Source organism: Diorhabda carinulata, chromosome X (genome assembly GCF_026250575.1).
Source record: "Diorhabda carinulata isolate Delta chromosome X, icDioCari1.1, whole genome shotgun sequence".
Taxonomy (NCBI): domain Eukaryota; kingdom Metazoa; phylum Arthropoda; class Insecta; order Coleoptera; family Chrysomelidae; genus Diorhabda; species Diorhabda carinulata.
The window spans coordinates 67,609,898-67,623,194 of NC_079472.1; the positions used below are offsets into that span (position 1 = coordinate 67,609,898).

General features: G+C 27.7%; 1 long non-coding RNA gene across 1 annotated transcript in view; it reads left to right on the plus strand.

Annotated features, from left to right (window-relative positions):
- LOC130902284 (uncharacterized) overlaps positions 1-13,297 on the plus strand; it is a 43,882-nt gene that overhangs the window by 14,415 nt on the left and 16,170 nt on the right. The window contains exon 3 of the long non-coding RNA XR_009060378.1: positions 518-573. This is a non-coding gene — a long non-coding RNA (uncharacterized LOC130902284). The remainder of the gene's footprint in view (positions 1-517; positions 574-13,297) is intronic.

Consider the following 13,297-nt stretch of genomic DNA (forward strand, 5'->3'; position numbering starts at 1 on the left):
TCTCTTGATGTAAAAATTAACGAAATTTGTCCAATTAAAGTTTCCAGGAAAATGAACGAATTCAGTGTATTACATTTTATGGAAAGCATAGGTTTTATTAATTTTTTTTAATATTTTCAAAGTAATTAAAATTAAGCATTTTCTGAAGATAATTTGATCTTGTGTAAATCATTGATTTACTTATGAACATTAAATAAACGATTATCTAAAATATAGCATCAAAAAGTTCGTTTATCCCTGTCTGCCTGGACAGCATGTCGGCCATCTTTGTAAGTCGACGCACTTATTGTTCACGCCAAATTTTTTCAACTGTAATGTGTTTTTTCATATAAAAATATATATAGATATTGATATTAAAATACCTTATTTCGATTGTAGTACAAAATAGTTATTATTAGATAAATAAAATAGAGAGATACCGGATCTGTTTAATAACGACAAAAAAATCTTTCAATTTCTAGTTTTAAAAATGTGACTAATAATGAAAATTTTTAATGGAAACTTTGGAAATTTTCAGTATATACCCGGAAAATTCTCAACTACCAAGATGGTCATTTCCTCATTTGTGAACTGGTGAGTGACTTTTTGTCTTATTCATTTGATTTTAAATTTACTACCTAAAATATTTCTTGTCATTTGGTCTCAGATTATGGAGTGAAAACTATTTTCTTTTATATATCGGTAATATTTAATTACTTAGTTATTTAATAAATCAAACTTTACATCTTCAAGTTCATTGACTCCTTTCGAATTCTTTGCGAATGTCTAGACTTGTTTTTGACTTGCGCACTGTGAATGTTGAAGTCAAAAGCTTTAAACAATGAATTTAATTATTGAGATAATAAAACTTTGACAGTATTACAAATTCGGGCAGACATATTTGATGCTAAATTTTCTATTCGTAAAATTTCGTGTAATTTTGTTTTCGATAGTGAAGTGAAAACTATTTTCTTATTGATATAGGTAATATATAATTCTCTTTATGTAAAAATTAACGAGATTTGTCCAATTCAAATTTCCAGGAATATGAACTATTTCAGTGTATTACATTTTATGGAAAGCATAGGTTTTATTAATTTTTTTTTAATATTTTCAAAGTAATTAAAATTGAGCATTTTCTTCAGATATTTTGAAATTGTGTGAATCATTAATTTACTTATAAACATTAAACAAACGATAATCTAAAATATAGCATCAAAAAGTTCGTTTATCCTTGTCTGTCTGGACAGCATGTCGGCCATCTTTGTAGGTCGACGCAGTTATTGTTCACGCCAAATTTTTTCAACTGTAATGTGTTTTTTCATATAATATATATATATATATATATATATATATATATATATATATATATATATATATATATATATATATATATACATAGATATTAAAATACCTTATTTCGATTGTAGTACAAAATAGTTATAATTAGATAAATAAAATACGGAGATACCGGATCTGTTTAATAACGACAAAAAAATCTTTCGATTTCTAATTTTAAAAATGTGACTAATGTTGAAAATTTTTAATGGAAACTTTGGAAATTTTCAGTATATCGATAGAAAATAGTTTTTTATTCAAAATTTTCGTGAAACGGATTGAAAATAAACATTAAAAGTGATTTGTTTTTCTTTGATGTTCGTATTCGTGGCGGGGCGTGGCTTCGTTTTTGACTACCAATGTTGACATCAATAAGTTTAAACAATGCATTTAATTATTTAAATAGTGAAATTTTAACATTGTTATTAATTCGGGTAGACATGTAAATTTTCTATTAGTCAAATTTCGTGTAATTTCATTTTAGATTGTTAAGTAAAAACTATTTTCTTATTGATATAGGTAAGATATAATTCTCTTTATGTAAAATTAACAAGAATTATCCATCTAATCCATCCAGTTTGTGTGAATTCAGTAAATTACATTTTATCGAAAGCTACGATTTTATTGATTGATTTTTTTACATATAATAATAATAATAATAATTTATACATGGAGTAACAGTTTAGAAATATGACTTATATATAATTATTTGTGGAAAATAAATATAGGTTAGAAAAGGATAGTGTAACATGGTTATACGATATTAGAATAAATTAGAAAATATGTCGGTTATTTAGATTTACAGGGCGACGAGAAACTTTGGAATGGTTGAAAATAATGAATGTTATTTGTACTAGAAGTAATCTCGAAACAAAAATTCTTGTATATTACAGCATTTAACTTCTAATTATTGTTCACACAAGAACACTCTGTATTCGAAGAGTGGTGAATTTAGGTTCCATCTATATTTAATCGAAATATCTTTTTCTTTTAAGTATATTCAAAATTATGAAACTAGTTGTCCTAGTATCAAGACATGGCACTATCAAAATTCATTTTTGTTAACATTTGTAAATAAATAAGTTTATATTTCATATTAATAATTTGTAAAAAATGTCGTAGGTTTCTATTGTTATAGTCCATTACGCTGTTTCGAAAAAAATATTCTCACATCTGTGAACCAGATGTTTTATTGCTCGATTTCGTTTTTATGGCTGTAGTAGGTAAAGATATTGATTTTTCGAATAAGACCCTTTCAAAATGTACAGATAACACAATAATAAAGTAATAAATATTATGGGTATGGGGAATAACTAAAGCATTTTTCTTCATATTTGTATAAAAGTTGATTGATTCTAAAATAATAATTTAATTTTCTTACGAATTTTCAACAAAGTTGAGTGTTATTTAATCGACATCGCAATATTTATTCTCCAAAATGCAAATTCTAACAAGTATATAAAGAATTTCGAATGCAGATCGATAGTAATGGAAAAAGAATATAAAAGCCCACCAAGTTCGATAACTACAAAACATTACTTTTGAATAACTGTACCAAAAAAAACTTCAGGGTTCCAAATATTTTAATTCTGGTATGTTTATGTTAGAAATCTTTTATGAACCATTATTAGACCCTTTTTTGTTGTTGAAAGTATCCTTTATTTATTTTTCTACATTGGTTATCGAGAATTTACAAGAGGTATAAAATATTTGTAAAACAACATGTGCGGTGTAGTTCTAGAACACTTTTTATCAGTTTGTGGAATAGTTTGTTTACATTATATCGAGGATTTAATACCGATAACAAAAAATGACCGTGCAAACCCTTCTTGGATGCCTTTGTCTTTGTTCGAAGAATTTCTTGTTTACATAACATTTGGAATATATATTTTTTTATATATATATATGAAATAACGTTCGGCAGAATCCTTTGTGAATGTTTGTCTAATTTGGGTATGAGGACCACTCCAAATAAGGGAAATTTTAAAATCACATTATTCTAGATACATACTCGTAATAATACCAAAATAACTATACATGTTGAGAGTTTAATACCGATAACGAAAATTGACCGTGCAGCCCCTTTTTAGACGACTTCATCTTTGTCGGAAGAATTTCTTATTTACTTCACATTTCGAATTTAGTTTTGATATTCATAAGAAATATATTTGGGGATGAGGACCGCCCTACACTATAGGAACTGAAAATTTTAAAATCACAGAATTCTCGATATCAAGATAACAAAAATATTTTGTTTTGTACTTTATACATATGCAGCTATTTTTTGGAACTTGGAATAAATTTCAGTAACATGGTTTCAATTTCTACAATCCTTAATTAATATAAAAATTTTCATGTACCTGTAATAACTAATGAAAGTACTAATTCGAAAAACGAAGTTATGTCGTAAAACATTAAAAGTATACCTATTCCCAAAAGGAAATTACTACTACCATAAACTCTCCTTATATAGTCATTTAATAATATTAAGTTATTGTGAATTGTAATAATTAAATCTATGCCATTTTTTATTGTATGAATTATATCTATTATCACTAATTATTTAAAACTTTCTTAGAAATATTATTAAAAATATATCTTGCTTCATATTGCTTTATTTATTTTATCTTTGAAAACACTATTTTATTCAATATGGAAATCATATAACGAAATATGTAATATTTAATTAGTTATTTAATAAATCAAAACTTTACATCTTCTCAGTTCATTGACCCATTTCGAATTCTTTGCGAATGTCTAGACTTGTTTTTGACTTGCGCACTGTGAATGTTGAAGTCACAAGCTTTAGACAATGCGTTTAATTATTTAGATAATGAAACTTTGACAGTATTACAAATTCGGGCAGACATATTTGATGCTAAATTTTCTATTCGTAAAATTTCGTGTAATTTTGTTTTCGATGGTGAAGTGAAAACTATTTTCTTATTGATATAGGTAAGATATAATTCTCTTTATGTAAAAATTAACGAGATTTGTCCAATTCAAATTTCCAGGAATATGAACGATTTCAGTGTATTACATTTTATGGAAAGCATAGGTTTTATTAATTTTTTTTAATATTTTCAAAGTAATTAAAATTAAGCATTTTCTGAAGATAATTTGAAATTGTGTGAATTATTGATTTACTTATAAACATTAAACAAACGATAATCTAAAATATAGCATCAAAAAGTTCGTTTATCCTTGTCTGTCTGGACAGCATGTCGGCCATCTTTGTAGGTCGACGCAATTATTGTTCACGTCAAATCTTTTCAACTGTAATGTGTTTTTTCATATAAAAATATATATAGATATTAATATTAAAACACCTTATATCGATTGTAGTACAAAATAGTTATTATTAGATAAATAAAATACAGAGATACCAGATCTGTTTAATAACGACAAAAAAATCTTTCGATTTCTAGTTTTAAAAATGTGACTAATGTTGAAAATTTTCAATGGAAACTTTGGAAATTTTCAGTATATCGATAGAGAATAGTTTTTATTTTAAGATTTTCGTGGAACGGATCGAAAATAAACATTAAAAGAATTTTCCGTGTTTCAATACAATATTGTGTGGTGAAAATGGATACCCGGAAAATTCTCAACTACCAAGATGGTAATTTCCGCATTTGTCAACTGGTGAGTGATTTTTTTGTCTTATTTATTTGATTTTATATTTACTACCTAAAATATTTCTTGTCATTTGGTCTCAGATTATAGAGTGAAAACTATTTTCTTTTATATATCGGTAATATGCGGCCATTCTTTTGGATCTTTGAAATTTCAAGCGCATTAACCTGGGGATCTTTTAATAAAACAAACTTAATATAATCGTTTTTCACATTTTTTTTTTTTTGATTGATAGATACTCAATACATAATTAGCTAAAGGGTTGTTACTAAACTAATAATTGAGTTTTTTGTTTCATAGAAAACTTTCCAAGTGAGTCTTCGCTTCTACTTATAGGTTCATTCAATTCCTTACTTGATGACTTCTGAATGTGTATTTCTTGATTTTGAATATCAGATGACATCCCAGTACATCCATGTCTGCAACTTCAACATTGGAAGGTATAAGTATATTATTATCTTCAGTATACTTCTCAATAAAAGTTATGTCTCTACTTTTTACTATTTTATGTGTTAAAGGATTTATTAATCGATATCCTTTGGAATTTTCACAATAACCTACCATCAACATTTTCTCAGATTTTTTATCCCATTTTTGAAGTTTTTTTTTTTAGTACATGTACCATAGCAACAGAAAAAAAATCTTTAAATGAGATAAATTGGGTTTTTTACCTTTCCACAGTTCATAAGGTGTTTTACCTTCCAAAGCCTTTGTAGGAGATCTATTTACAATATACACAGCAATTGCCAAAGCTTCAGCCCATAGTTTCCTCTCCAGGTTGGCATAAAACAACATACACCTTGTTCGCTCCACTAGTGTTCTGTTCATTCGTTCTGCCAAGCCATTCTGCTCTGGAGTGTGCGGAGATGTCTGATGAATTATACCATGATTAGTTGAAAATTTCTCAAAATTGTTATTACAGTACTCTTTACCATTATCTGTGCGTACCTATTAATTATACAATTCAATTCATTCTCTACTTTTGACTTGAAATCTTTGAACGTATCAGGTACACTCATTTTATCTTTAAGAAAATACACATGTACCATTCGTGTGTAGTCATCAATGAAAGTTATAAAATATTTCTTACCTCCATATGAAATATTTTCCATAGGGCCACATAAATCAGAATGTATTAGTACAAGTGGTCTTACTGCTCTTGAACCTACATTTTTAAATGGCAACCGAGCATGTTTTCCCTCGCAACAATAAATACATGTGATCACATTACCTGTGTCTGAAGTCAAAGACACACCTTCAAGACAATTTGGCAGTTTCTTAATATCTGAAAAATTCCAGTGTCCCATTCCCAGATGCCAAGTGTCATTAGAATTCACAGCACTTGAAATCAGATGAACCTCTTCTCCACTTATGTTCATAACATATAGGTTATTTTTTTAATACTGCCTTACAGATTACCTCTCCTTTAGCATTCTGAATGTCACATCCCTTGTCATAAAATATAACATTATGCCCATTCTTCACGATTGTGCTGACTGAAAGGAGATTGGCAGCTAAACCAGGAAAAAACAGTACATTTTTAACTTGTATTTTATCTTTCTGATTTATTTGAATGTCCACACATCCAACTCCTTTTACATTTAATGGCTCTCTGTTTGCCACAGTAACACTTTTCACAGTTGGCTCAGTGACATTATACAACCAGTCATCTCTGCAAGTCATGTGCAAAGATGCTCCTGAGTCTATTAGCCATTTATCACTCACATTTTGTTTAACAGTTACTGGGAAAGCAGCTACAAAACTTGAACCTTCTCCTTTATTCGCTAACTTCTTTGGTTGTTTAAATAGTTTAGCAAAATGACCATATTTATTGCAATTATAGCATCTTGGTCCTCTGTTTTTAACTTGCTGAGTATTACTTAGACTTAACTGAATCAGCACTTATTTTAATGCCTGAGCTCTCAAGCCCCGTAATCATGGGCTTTATTCATATGGTAAGCCTGCCAGCATCAAAGTACCAAGCCATTCATCGTTTATGTCAAAATCGATGTTATGCAGCTTGTGAGCAGTATTCATAATCTTGCTCACATATTCTTAAACACTATTACTAGATTCCAATGTAGAATTTATCAAGTCTTTTAGTAAGCCAACTCTTCGCGTGAGCACTTTATCATCAAAAGCTTGTTGTAAACATTCCCATACCTCTTTTGCAGTTAAACAATCTTGAACATGAACATAATTTTGAGGGTCCAGAAGTAAAATCAACTTGTCTTTCGCCTTTACATCCTTACTTGCTTCAATTGGTTTGTTATCAGACGGTTCGATACAACACCACAAATCCTCATGCTGTAAATATGTTTTCATAGTGAATTTCCAAGTGGTAAAATTTTCTCCCGACTAGTTTTTCCAAATTAAACAAATTTGAACCCATTTTGAGGATGAAGTTTAACGAGAATTATAACTTCCAAATTACTTAACTTAATTTTAACAGTTGTATAATCACTTTCTTCAGTCGTCTGTTATTTCCACAGAACCACGCTCTGCTACCATAATGGAAAATTACGTGGTTTGAAAATAATAACTGATATGATTTTCAATACAAACAATTTATTGTAATTTCAGTCTTACACATAAAAGAGCAAGATTGATTAGATCTATTGACAGACGTCAACTTACATTAACAACATTTGACAGTTAAATAAAAATTGGTTGCGTTCCATATATTCTAACAGTGTGTATTGAAAATTTTTGTCTTTTTCTATGATGATGTTTATATTGTACTTATTGACAATTAATAATGGGGACGAAATTATGAAATTATTGAAATTTCTCTTGTTTTATTTTTCTTGGAAATCGGCGTGCAAGAGTGTGAGGAATTTTTCACTTATTTCAAACTATACGATGATAAATGAAATCATATTATAAATTCAAAAGATGCCAGATCTGAAGACTAGGACGATTATTCGTATTATGCTTTTGGAATACCAAAGTTTGCTTTGCAGCTTTCATACCCTCTACTTTTGACGGTTTATTTTCAAAAAGTTTGCATTTGAAGTTCTTCAAATAAAAAAAAGTTCAAAAATTTGAGATATGGAAATTTCTGTGGTGAGTTCCTTCTACGTATCTATTTAACCGAGTAACGAAATCAATAGTATTTACTCGGGACATAAATTAGCAAATTGCATCACTTATTCTATTTACAAAAACTCCAAAACATGAATTTGGTTTAGATATTTAGTACTAGCAGCGCTATCTATGTACAGAAGCTCATACTGAGCTCATTTCAATATTAGTTACTACTATTTCGTATGTCTCAGCTCTTGACTTTTTGTCACCTATTTACAAAGCTGAAAGGAAGATGGCGTTCGTTATTTTCACACCAATTTATTTTTTTATTAAGACCAAAGTTGTGTTAAAGTGAAGAAACATATTTTTATAGAATAATGTGTCCACCATCACGGAAATATGAATGGAAACTTCTAAAAAATTGAACCCCATACTCTTCGAATAGTGGTTGAAGGTCGAATGCCCAATAGTGACATCTCTTATTGAATAGCTCGGTTCCATAATTTTTGAGTATTAATTTCATTAGGAAACATTGTTTGTTAAATGTTTAGTTCTCTTTGTTTCCACTATAAAATTATATTGATATACAGGGTGCGCCAATTTTGTTAAAAAGTTGAGTATTAGGGGTCGTTTTAATACGTATCAAAAACATTTTTTTATTAGTTGTATTTGAGGTCCATATTTTGAAATTATCTTATCTGTAACTAATTGTAATTTAAGAAAAAGAATTTAACTGACTTTCTTAATAAGATGCATTATCATCGTAGTCGATTAAATTGTAATTATTTGTTATTTTATATACAAAGTGAGCCCAAAATTGAAATTCTCATTATATTTCTTCTTTCGAATGTATCACATTGTAATTTATCTTCGTGTTAATTTTTTTAGTATTCCCTATACGTTAAATTTATAAGAAAATTGCTAAAATTTATTGTAAACCCTAATTATTACCATTTCTTCAAAAAATGTGGTCAATCCGGTATACTATAAAGGGCTCCTATCTATCAATTTAATATGTTTGGTTTGTAAAGGGGTTGGAACAATCTGTATATTTCGGGATAATTTCAAAATATAATTTTTAATGACATCAACTATTATTTGGTACACTTTGTGTAACTCTTTCAAGATCTATATTATGTTAAAAGACAAAAATAAATAACTAGATAAAAAAAACTTTTATACACGAATTGGTAAAATTAATTTGATATCATGATATATCAGAATCCTTTTAGAATGGTTCAATCATTAGTTAAAGATCGTCTAATTGGTTTAATTGATTATTTTGGAGACGTCCTGTAGATATAATAATTACAAAAAAATGTGTTTGTAAGAACGGAATTTTTTTTGGAAAACTACTAGAAAACATATGTATGATTGATATTTTTCTAATATTATATCGTAAAATACAAATAGTTGAGAAAAACCCTGTATATCATAATTGGTAAAAAAATTTTGGTAAAAATAATTTCAGAAATAAAAAATGTGGTCCTCGCAATAACAAAAAATCTTAAAACTTTTAGTTGTAAACAACAACAACAATCAAGTTTTGAAACAAAAAAGAAATTTTTTGTATAATTGGAATTCGGAAGCGAACAGAATTTTATTTAAAAATATCGTTTTAGTGATAATGATTTAGTATAATTTTGTAGGAATTTTGATTTGAGAATCGCAAGTTTAGTGAAAAAGCAAATTTTCCGTGAGAAATTTTCTTGTTATATTTTGTTGAAAACCACGAAGGCGAATTCGACAAATGTGATTACTTGGGTGATTTTTTACTTTTTTGTTTACAACACGGATATTTTTTGTGAAGTTTATTTTGAAAATTTGATTTTATTGATATAATTTTCATTTATAACTAACTCACTCAAGTCGAATAAATTACAACATCTTGGGTAATATAACTTTGAATTTATAATACCGGGTACCATCTAAAAATTGTGGACTTGATATTTACGAGGCGGAAAATTTTAGTGGCTGACTGATTTAAGAAGTAATAAAAGTTTTTTTCTGAATATATTGTTACATAATTATCGTAAGATACCAAAATCTCATCCCCTATTCTATTCGAAATATAGGTTTTTATTGCAACTTAGAAAAGAAACTTACATTTTGGATGTACCTCGTATGAAGGACATACTAAAATCAGTTATTAAAACTTTTTATTCAAATTTTTCTGAAATTTTCGGTCCGAATTATTTTATATTTTTTTATATCAAATTTTGATTGAAATGATTTTTTTTGTTAATTATTGAGTGAGCAGAACTTTGATCAGATGTTGGTTTTTGTGTTTTTGGGAATTCTAAGAATATTTTGTTGAGATTAGTAAAGTTACAGATTTTAATTATTGAAGAAAAATAGTTTGAATTTATTTTTGAATAATTTTTTTAATATTCATAAAGTTTTAACAAACATCCAATTATATTTACTAAACAATGTTTTCGAAATCTTTAGGGATCTTTTGAAATGTGAAGTTAAATTTAAATATTTCATTTGAGCATAAAATTCATAATTCACTCGTGTTTAAAGCAAGTTTATTCTCTAAATTATTACTCAGATTACTCAGAATATGTCGCAAATTTGGACTACTCCCTTAGATTCAAACAGAAGATTGTTAATATTTATGACCAAAGCTAATTTTTCTCATTATATGATACTGATCAAATAACATCTTGACGTTGTTATTTTAGATTGATTAATTCTTTTCAGCGTTTACTGTAACACATTTAAGTCCAGTAAATAAATGATGAATAATTATGATGATAATCATATGATAGAATTGCTCGAATACACCTCAAATTCACTTTGATTCGAAATAGTAGTACATGGATCCTTCTGATCAATATAAATGATAATTAGATAATTAACTAACTTGAAAATGTGATTTCCATTCAAATGACTTTCTGAGTAATCTGTTGAGATTTTCCCAAACTTTGAAGAATTTTCGGTATCGATTTCGGTGTGTCGCGTATCGATTTTGAGTGATGGAAATCATGGAAATGGAAAATGGATATGGGGGCATTCCTATGTGGACAAAGTTATGTGAGTACAAATCATTTTACGTATCAAATTAACTTCCTAACTCTAAATCATAAACTTAAATAATATTTGCATAGTAAGTCAAATTACTAATTTTTTTTTATAATATTACCATCTTGAAACATTATTGAAAAGTAATGAACGCTATAGATAATTAGTATCCAAGCAAGATTTATACTCAAAGATCGTAAAATTAAACCTCATTTTGGAAAATTTTCTCAATTGTTTCAAAAAATTGTTTCAAAGGATTTTTATAATCTGAGTGAATTCCTTCTTACTGATTAGTAATTTTAGCCATCATATGTTCAGAAAAACAATAGTTATTGTATAAGAAATTTTTATAGTGAAGGTAGATTGTTTAGAATTCAATGTTTTTAATGGTTTACTACTATGGAGTCTGATATGTTTATTTTAGATATATTTTACGGGCCATCATTACACCCTGGTTGAAAGTATCCTTCATTTATTTTTATACATTGGTTATCGAGAATTTACAAGAGGTATAAAATATTTGAAAAACAACACGTGCGGTGCAGTTTAGGAACCTTTTTTATCTGTTTCTACATTTGTTTGTTTACAGTATATCGAGGGTTTAATACCGATAACGAAAAATGACCGTGCAGCCCCTTCATGGATGCTTTGTCTTTGTTGGAAGGATTGTGTGTTTACATTTCAATCTTATTTTTGGCATTTATGAGATTACGTTCAACAGAATTGTTGAAGAGATAAGGACCATCCTACACTATGAGAAATTTTAAAATCGCAGTATTCTAGATACATACTCGTAATAATACCAAAATAACTATACATGTTGAGGGTTTAATACCGATAACGAAAATTGCCCCTGCAGCACCTTCTTAGATGTCTTTGTTTTTGTTGAAAGAATTTCTTGTTTATTTTACATTTCGAATTTATTTTTGATATTCATAGGAAATATAACGTTCAATAGAATCTTTTTGATATTTGGAGATGAGGACCACCCTACACCAAGATAACACAAATGTTTTGATTCATATGCAGCTATTCTTATGATATTCCTGAGAAACATAACGTTTAATAGAATATTTTCTGATATTGTTTATCTAATTTGGGGATGGCGACCACCCCCCATCCATGGGAAATTTCCAATTCACAGTATTTTCGATAAACAATCAAAAATAATACCAAGATAACAAAAATGTTTTGATTTATATGCAGCCATTCTTTTGAAACTTGAAATTGTTTTAGTCAGTAACATTGTTCTAAATTCTACGTTTTTTAATTAAGAAACATTCTCATGTACCTGTAATCACTCATGAAATTACTAATTCCAAAAACGAAGCTATGTCGTAAAACTTTAAAAGTATACAGATTCACAAAAGGAAATTACTATTGTCTGCTGCCCATAAATTCTACTTATATAGCCTTTTAATAATATTAAGTTATTGTGAATTGTAATAATTAAATCTATGCCATATTTTATTGTATATATTATATCTATTATCACTAATTATTTAAAACTTTCTTAGAAATATTATTAAAAATATATCTTGCTTTATATTGCTTTATTTATTTTATCTTTGAAAACACTATTTTATTCTATTTGGAAATTATATAACAAAATATATAATATTTAATTACTTATTATTTAATAAATCAAAACTTTACACCTTCTCAGATCATTGTCCCATTTCGAATTCTTTGCGAATGTCTAGACTTGTTTTTGACCTGCGCACTGTGAATGTTGAAGTCACAAGCTTTAAAAAATACATTTAATTATTTAGATAATGAAACTTTGACAGTATTACAAATTCGGGCAGACATATTTGATGCTAAATTTTCTATTCGTAAAATATCGTGTAATTTTGTTTTCGATTGTGAAGTGAAAACTATTTTTTTATTGATATGGGTAAGATATAATTCTCTTTATGTAAAAATTAACGAGATTTATCCAGTTAAGTTTCCAGGGAAATAAACGAATTCAGTGTATTACATTTTATCGAAAGCTAAGTAATTAAAATTTAGCATTTTCTTCAAATAGTTTGAAATTGTGTAAATCATTGATTTACTTATAAACATTAAACAAACGATAATCTAAAATATAGCATCAAAAAGTTCGTTTATCCTTGTCTGTCTGGACAGCATGTCGGCCATCTTTGTAGGTCGACGCAATTATTGTTCACGTCAAATCTTTTCAACTGTAATGTGTTTTTTCATATAAATATATATATATATATATATATATATAACGACAAAAAAATCTTTCGATTTATAGTTTTAATAATGTGACTAATGTTGAAAA